Raw genomic sequence first — 9,846 nt, 5'->3', positions numbered from 1 at the left:
TTATTTACTTTACTCCGTATGATTTTTTCCTTTATATTAAAACCTTTATTTATTTACTTTACCCTATGATAAATATTTCCTTTATATTATAACTTTTATTTATTTACTTTACTCTATATGAATACTTCCTTTATATTAATACTTTTATTTCTTTTACTTTATCCTATGATAAATAATTCCTTTATATTATAACTTTTATTTATTTACTTTACTCTGTGTGAATTTTTCCTTTATATTAATACTTTTATCTATTTACTTTACTCTGTATGAATTTTTCCTTTATATTAATACTTTTATTTATTTACTTTACCCTATGATAAATAATTCCTTTATATTATAACTTTTATTTATTTACTTTACTCTATGATGAATACTTCCTTTGTGTTAACATTTGTATACTGAATAATATGTTTATTAGCCCTTATCATGGGAAACACGAACTCGCAGCCTAATAAAGATACAGACACAACATCCCTCAACATTCGAAAGAGAAAGCATGCCCGAGATTCAAAATCAGCACCAAAACTATTTCCGACATTTCCAACCACAAAATGCCTTCTTCGAGTAAGAAAGCTTACCCAACTTCTTGATTTTCTTTCTTTTGAAGATAATCTTCTGAACGCTTATGGATCAGAAACTTCCGATCAACCAATGAATTCGAATCTAGCCTATGTCGAAGAAATACGAGGTCACCCTCTTCAACTCGGCACATTAGAAGAATTTATTGATGACACACATGCAATTGTATCTTCGGGTTTAGGACCAGAGTACTTCGTTCCGATTAGATCTTTTGTTGATAAGGATCTTCTTGAGCCTGGGTGTACAGTTTTACTTAACAATAAAGACAATTCTATTGTTGGTGTTTTAGAAGGCGAGACTGATCCTTTGGTAAGTGTAATGAAACTTGAAAAGGCCCCAACAGAAACTTATGCGGATGTAGGAGGTTTAGAATCACAAATACGGGAAATAAAGGAAAGTGTTGAGTTACCACTAACCAATCCCGAATTATACGAAGAAATGGGCATAAAACCACCAAAAGGTGTAATTCTTTATGGTCTTCCAGGAACAGGAAAAACTTTATTGGCCAAAGCAGTTGCTAACAGAACATCTGCCACATTTCTGAGAATCGTTGGATCGGAATTAATACAGAAGTATTTGGGTGATGGACCAAAGCTTGTGCGAGAATTATTTAAATTGGCGGATATGAATGCGCCTTCGATTATTTTTATTGATGAAATAGATGCGATTGGTGTTAAAAGATCGGATGTGAGTTCTTCAGGGGGAAAAGAAGTTCAAAGAACTATGTTGGAGCTTTTGAATCAACTTGATGGATTTGATTCGAGAAATGATATTAAGGTTATTATGGCCACTAATAGAATCGATAGTCTTGATCCAGCACTGATTAGACCAGGAAGGATTGATCGGAAAATTGAATTCACAATGCCAGATGCTAATACCAAAAGAAGAATTTTTGACATTCATACAGGAAAAATGACCCTCGACAAAAGTGTTGATATCGAGAAAATGGTTACTGCGAAAGAAGATTTGTCGGGTGCAGATATCAAGGCTATTTGTAGTGAAGCGGGAATGATTGCATTGAGGGAACGACGAAGAGAAGTCTGCATGGAAGATTTCATAAAGGCAAGAGAAAAGGTCCTTCATACTAAAAGAGGAAATCTACCTCCAGGACTGTACCTATAATTTCAATAAAAGGGGATCAATACTAATTTTTAAAGTATTTGTTTGAACTATAATAAAAATATTAATTTTTTAATGAAAGTGGTTTTTTTACTAAATTTTTGATAATTCTTATAAATGGTGTTAAGTTTATGGTCTCATAAAAACAATGTATTACACCCATGCCAAATTAATATGCATAAAATCAGAAAGAATAATACTGAAACCGCACATAAATTACATTAATTCTATACTGAATAAAAGTGAAGCTAATCATTTTATATGCCTTAAATAATCTAAGGTTTTGCTTGAATAAATATAAACGAAAAAAATAACCCATCATAAAAATTGTATTTCTACAACTAAATTTTTCATTATTTCACAAAAAAAATAATTTAAAATACAAAGAAATTATAATTTTAAATTTAATAAATTAATTTTGAAATTACCGAAAGGTACCTAACTTTAGATAGTCATTTTTTATCTTTTAATTATTTCACCATATAAAACAATTTTAAATACAGGAAATTATAATTTTAAATCAAAGAAATTATAATTGGAAATTCAAAAAAAAAAATTATTTTTGAAATTACTGAAAAATACTCAACATAATTTGCTTTTTTTTTATTTTTAATCATTTTAAAACTTTAAACAAACACATTAAAACAGTTTTTATAGTAAAATAATGATTGATTCATAAATTTTTTATTAGTGCCGTTTATTATTTAATATCTGAATAGCCACATAGACCCATATTTTTTAACTTTTAATGCATACTTTTCAAATATATATTACCGGCATTTTTTTCTTGTGTTTATACAACCAATAGATTTTTTTATGTTGTTGGAAGAACAGGTTGTTTTATCGCTCGATGACAAGAAGGCGACCATATATTCATTTTTGAAATTATTCTAGCTTTAAAAATATTGTAGAATATGTACGTATGTATCTAATAAAATGTGTTTATTATCTATCTATAGATATTTTTGTTTATTTAATGCTAATTAGTGCGATTCATATTATAATTCAATATAATAGTGGCTTTAAATAATTCAAATTATCAAGATGGATTTCATGAAATGTTTAATATCCGTAGATACAGCTATTTTGATTCATAAAATGCATATTTGTCTAGTGGATTACATTTATTTCATTTCGCCTTTATCATTGTCGTATTCTTTAAAGTTGTTTCTAATTGTAATATTAGTCTGTACACCATAATTAAAGAGTTATTTATTGAATCTTTTTTTTATTTAGGGTTAGATCCCTTATCTTACACAATATCTTTCCAATTTTGTTTAATACGTTTTCTGTTGCCGGTGAAAATAAATAATAATTGCTTTTAATTAACTGCAGAACAGTTTTAAATAAGTTTTATTTTTTTATCATGTCTTATTATATATATATTTAAGTTCCAAACCATTAAATTTCTTGCGTGTTTCAGGTTCCAAAATTCGATTGATTACTTAGAAACGAAAAAACATGAATTTTTTTACTCTCGTATAATCAAAAATATAAGTTCATATAAAATTAGTGCTCATTATGCAATTTTTTTTAAAGTAAAAAGACTTTTTTCCCAAATTCGTTTAAAATATAATGAAAAACACTGGGTTTAAAAATATACATTACTATACTATGAAGCATTCTTTTTTTTCTATAACCAACTTTAAATGAAAACTCAAGCGATCTTAACATAAAAAGGGCAATTTACTGCACTAAATTTGCAAATAATCTAATGCAAATCTTCATCTAGTTTTCAAGAAAAAAATACTTCCAAAATGTGTTTATATTTCATTCATAAAACTAAATCGGCAGCAATGTGTTATATGATGCTTGTTTATGAAAAGTTTATTTGAATTACTGTAATATACTTATAAGATTCAAAAATACAAAAAAGTTAAAAATAATCAGAATTCTTACGGCTATTATGATTTTTTATACAACTTTTTGCCAAAATAAAATTCATCTAATATACAGATACTGAATTTTTTGTATAAAGATATATGATTTTTATAAATTTTATTTATTTTATCGACTTTTTATTGCATTTTTTTTCGCGTGATTAGATAGAATAATGTTTATATATGATAATACGTTAAAATATATTGGAAAAGACATCTATAGATAAAAAAAATATCTATAAGAAATTTTGATAGGTAATCAAGAAAATTTGTATATCAATAAACATGAAAACAAAATAAAAGAAAAAAAACATCAGATAAAGTGTTAAATATTTACACGTAAATTATTTTATGAGAAACTAGTACAGTACAATTATATCTAGAGATAGATATGTTCTAAAGTCATAAATTTACGTGTAGTTATAGAAACATGCATAGTAGTGGTTTCATGGTATATAATTTTTTTTTATTTGACACCACTTATTTATCAAAGGCAAAGGATAGTAAAAAATTACAATTTCTGAATAGATAAATCGAGTTGAAAATCTTTTTTCATTAAAAAATAAAGCTTGAATCTTTTACGTGCTTTTTTTTGCGATAATCACACAGAAAACGGCTTTAGATCTGAATATATATAATAATACTAGTACTAAAAATAATCATAAACACATATAAAGTAATATAAGTTTTATTTTATTTATTTGATCTTATTTTAGCAGCCAAAAGACTGTTGAAATTAGAGTACCCAATTTAAATTTATCATTGCCGTCTATATTTTCTCCGAATTTTATTAGAATCTTATTTTTGGTTTTTTCTGCTACTAAATTAATCACATTAAAGGAATTAGCAATACATTTTCCGCATAAGAAAGTGCAATGCAATATTTTATAGCTAAAACCCTTATTTCACAAATAAAAAAATGCGAAAAGTGCCACCGAATAGTCAGAATAATGTAGTTCTGAAGTCATATAAATGCTGTAATAATATATATTGGGAATGTCCTTAAAATATTTTAAGAAAATCGAATAGTGATAGATTACAATTAACAAACCATTATGCGTTTTTTTATTCTTACTGGTGAAGGCGCCTTTAAAGGGTATTGTTGAAAGTAGAGTTGTTCTAAAAATTATTAAAGCAAATAGTTGAGGTTTCAGAAGGATTGGCTCACAGTTAAAAGTACTGTAAAATAATATGTCACTTTTAAATTTATGTTGATTAGGCAGAACTTGACAATAAAAAAATTAATAAATGCATAGTGTCAAGGCAAAACGTAAATTAGACATAATAACTCAATAAAACCTTTTTTTTCCCTGAGGTTTAGCAAGATAAAAACTAATATTCTTCTAAATTTATTGTGAATAAGATAGGTAAAAGCTCGACTATCCATACGCAATAATAAAAAGGTTTCAAAATATTATTATTTGACTTTAACTAGCGCCTAAGTTTGTGGATGTATGATACAACTTAAAGATAGAAATATTAAAAATTGACAAACACGAGAGAGGGGAATTAAGGGCATTAAATTAAGGTAGACTATATAAAAGTAGGAAAAAAGCATTCAAGAAAATACATATTACTGTTTATGTAAGAAGAAAGGTTTTTTAGATGTCAGAATTGTTTTTTGGGTGGTTTTAAGCCATCATTTTAAATAAAAAAGAGAAATTCATAAAATTTGTTTTCGAAAAATATTACTCCGGGCAAGTTAACTTGCGGAATTTCTTTTTAAGGTATGTTTTATTTTACTCATTAAAGAAAAAACTATTGGAATTTTAAAGCTTTTATAGTTGGGCACAATGTAAACCATATCCAAAAACAAGCAAAACCACTAACTTTGAATATATTTCGTATAAAATAGAAGAAATTTATATAATGTGTATACTGCGATATGAAAATCTTTTTCAATTTAATATGGTAATCTGCATATGTTTAAATGAAAAGCTCTAAACAAGATGCGAAAACTTTGAAGAACCCTTTACCTAAGAAAAAAAAGTTATTTAAAAGAATTATATCAACCCATGACTAAGTTTATAAAAAATTTAATATATATTGCCGTATATTGTGATATTTGATTTAATCTAAGCGAGCTTTCTTTCATAAAAAGAAGTTTTTAAAAAAATTTATGATTAATTTTTAAAATAAGGTAGAATTCAATGTTTGTAAGCTATTGTTTAAATATGGAAATATCATTAATCACTAAGTTAAAATTTACAGATTAAGTCATCAGAAAATACATCTTTTATTTCGCCTGATATCTAACTATATGTATCGTGGGTGATTTTATGATGAAGCAACTAATAAAATGACAAATATTAAATAGAATGGCGTAAAAAAGGGATTCATATTTATACCGATATCAATGACATATCTTATTCATTCGATTCTTAATAACATAAAATCAAGGCTTTTATTGTGTAAATACCTGTCATATACTAAAGATATACAAGATAAACACAATAAAAGCCTTGATGTTAATAATAAAAATATACATTTTATCTAGAAAGTAACAAAATGAAGAAGGCTGAATTATGATTTATCAATGAATTTACGTTTCTAGATAAATCAGAAACTTTATTTTAATCAAAAAATGGCTCCTCTTTTAAGATTGAATTTATAATAAAACATATTTCATTGGTTATATTGTTTTTTTATTACGCGTTGTAAATACAAGGTATTTCTGAAGGGTGGGGAAAAAGTATGGACCGATATTTTGTATTATAATTGAAATAGATAATCAATGAATGACAAAATAATAGTTTATTATAATATTTTGTGTCCAAATTCGGGTCCAAACTACATATGTCACCATAAATAACGTGGCAATAGCATGAAAAATAGGTATTTACGCCTTTCTTGATTATTTTTTATATAAACTATTCATCATAGTATAAATACTTTTAGGCAAATAATTCATAAAGCTTTTAAGCCCAAAAATTATAGTATTCAGATTTCATAATTTGTAAGCATTGATTTTTTTCTATATTTAAACTTAACTTATTATTTTTATTATTTACACTAACTAATACAGTGAAATAACTCAAACAAAGAATTAGACTAGCTAACATTTAAAGTAGAAACAAACAAAAATCTCAGTATTTTGAAGTTTAATAAAGCGAAAAATAACTTGATATTATTTTATCGATTATTAATATTTCGGCTTGAAAATAAATATTTAGGTGAATTTAGACTATATTTATACATGTTTCTATGATTTGAACAATTCAGAAATAAATTAAAAATTACATAAGGTTTATCTATTAATCAGAAGAATAAATAGTATATTTAAATAATATATATTTCACTATAACAAATATGGAAATATATGATTAAATAATCTAGATATGTGTTTTTAGAAGGACTTTTTGGCAAGAATTTTTAATTATCAGAGCATATTGTATAATGAATATAAGGAAAACTAATGAACACAATAAAATAATCACAGCGCTTAAATTTGAAATAAAGTTAAAATTCAATATCGAAGAAAACAAAATATTACCACTTTATATTTAAAATAAAATATTTCCCCTATGCAATATAATAATCAATTATGCTTTGTATTTTAAACACTGGAAAATACCATAGCCTAAGAAAAGTAAAATATCAGACTTATATTTCTAATAGCGAAAATTCACACAGGGCAATTAAATGTGCGTATTTTCGTTTAAATATTTTAAATAAAAAGAAATTATATTGTGGAATGAATAATCATGGCAGCGTTATTTTTGCGTAATTTCATTTTTTTTCTTCAATGAAATGTAATCGTCATTTAAAATTGGTAGTCTTCATTCTAATATGCGTAATATTCTATTTTTTGACATAATAATATCTTTTATACTTAAAACGGGATCGGTAGTTTATATTAAAATTTTAGATATTGACGTTCGAAGAATATTAAATGTAAATAATTACATTAATATTGGAAACAGACTATGATTCTTTTGAGAGATAATCAAAAATTTTCCTGTTCATTAGATTTTATAATAGAGGTCACATGTTATCTAAATGAAGCTGTAATTTTTTTTTGAAATTCTTTTGCAATGTAAAATTATTTTAATCGAGCTAATCGCTAGGTAAAATGTTTGTTTTTGTATCAAAGACACAGCTTTGTATAAACCGCAAATATTCTTTTAAATATTCTTAATATACGCATGATTTTATTTTTTTAATAGAACATAGACTTGCCTTAAAACTAGCATTTTTTTTTGATGTTCGTGTTATACGCATGTTTTTATTTTTTAGTAGAATATAGAGTGTAAGCTTTCCTTTAGTTTATGGCTTCTTTATTGGAAATTTTAAGTAATTAATATGCGCAAGATTGTAAATAGTAAAAAAGGTTATTAGACTCTATGTCAATTGTTTATTTTTTTTATTTATCTTTGGTTGTTTTTTACTTTATTCCACCTCAAATATACAAAATTGTGATAAGAATTTATGTTCTATGTGCAAATTTAAAGAAAATGATGACCAATAAATTGAGAATAATCGATGGTTGCATTGAAACAATTCAATTTAAGTTTTTAGATCAATTATTGAATGATCGTATGTCAAAATTTAATCACCATCTAAATTTAATGTGATCAAGCATATTTGAAGTTCAAAAAATAATAGTTTAAATATACTTGAATATACACGTTCTGTTAAAGGTTGATAATATTAAAATTTGACACTTTTGAGCGACATTTTGCATTGATTTTTGTATATTGAGTCATCTTAGTTACTCGAAATTATTTATATTGATTAAATGCATATTCTGCAGCAAATTTTTGCCAAGCAATTTTGAAATTTAGTTTGTATCAAAATTTATGCTATTTTCATTTAGGAAATTCTAGAATTTTGAAATTAAATAAATACGATTTAATTAATCTACATAAAAATTGACCCAAATTAAAAATGATTTTTTTAGGAATTGAAGGATCTGCAAACAAAATTGGTATTGGAATATTTTCTGATGAGAATATTCTAGCAAACGAGCGTAGAACGTATGTAACGCCAGCTGGAACTGGATTTGTACCGGCTGAAACCGCTCATCACCATCGAAAAGTAATAATCGATTTATTACAATCGGCACTTCAAAAAGCAAATATAAAGCTACGCGATGTAGATGTTTTCTGTTATACGCGAGGACCAGGAATGGCGCAACCGCTCATCGTATGTGCGATTGTTGCACGTACACTTGCACTTAAATACAATAAGCCACTGATTCCAGTAAATCATTGTATTGGTCATATTGAAATGGGTCGGTTTATAACCAAAGCAAATAATCCGGTTATTTTATATGTAAGTGGTGGAAACACGCAGGTGATTGCATATTCACAAGGTTATTACAGAATATTTGGTGAGACCCTGGATATTGCAGTTGGTAATTGTATTGACAGAGTGGCGCGTCATTTGCAAATTAGTAATGATCCTTGCCCGGGATACAATGTAGAGAAATTAGCAAAGAATGCCAAACAATTTATTAAGCTGCCAGCGATTGTCAAAGGAATGGATGTTAGTTTTAGTGGAGTTTCACATCATATAAAAGTTCTTTTGAAAAACAAGAAAATTATTTTTGATACAAACGTAAGACTTAGTGAATCTAAAACTGTAGGTATTACCGATATTAAGAATATAAAAATAGGCGATAATTCGAAAGATTCGATAAAATATACAGTCAGCGATATTTGTCACTCTCTACAAGAAAACCTATTCAGTGCACTTGTTGAAATTACGGAAAGAGCCATGGCATTTACGAAATCAAACGAAGTTTTGATTACAGGTGGAGTAGGATGCAATAAAAAATTACAGGAGATGATGGGTATTATGGCTGCAGAAAGAAATGGATATCTACATGCCACAGATGAAAGTTTTTGTATTGACAATGGATTGATGATAGCATATGCTGGAAAAATCATGTATGAGAGTGGATATGTATCTGAAATATCAAAGTGCGATGTAACTCAAAGGTTTAGAACTGATACCGTGGAAGCTACTTGGAGAAAAAAATAAATTATTCTATCATTTTTATTATCTTTAGCTATATGGATAAATTTTCTTATACTGATTATTTTGTATTATTTTACCAAACTAACCACTTGAACGTATTTTTTTAATCAGTATTATTATTCTAATAACAAATTTTTCATTTTTTTTATGGGTAAACTTTCTTTTTATCAATTTGATCTATTTAGACGTAGTCAGCGTGTTGGGAATATTTCACAACTCCTTGATGCATATTTTGGCACCTTTCCCTGATCTATATATATCAACTGCTCTTCTTCCCTCGAATGAG

General features: G+C 26.6%; 2 pseudogenes; both read left to right on the top strand.

Annotated features, from left to right (window-relative positions):
- The first annotated feature begins 426 nt into the window (after positions 1 to 426).
- Positions 427 to 1,701, top strand: LOC147067580 (uncharacterized; annotated as a pseudogene).
- A 6,764-nt stretch (positions 1,702 to 8,465) lies between these two features.
- LOC147067579 (uncharacterized) lies at positions 8,466 to 9,563 on the top strand (annotated as a pseudogene).
- The last annotated feature ends 283 nt before the right edge of the window (positions 9,564 to 9,846 follow it).

The sequence above is a fragment of the Rhyacophila brunnea genome, unplaced genomic scaffold (assembly GCF_057557595.1).
Source record: "Rhyacophila brunnea isolate RB1 unplaced genomic scaffold, BYU_Rbru_1.0 scaffold_38, whole genome shotgun sequence".
In the NCBI taxonomy this organism is placed as follows: domain Eukaryota; kingdom Metazoa; phylum Arthropoda; class Insecta; order Trichoptera; family Rhyacophilidae; genus Rhyacophila; species Rhyacophila brunnea.
This window is presented reverse-complemented; position numbering and strand designations above follow the sequence as displayed.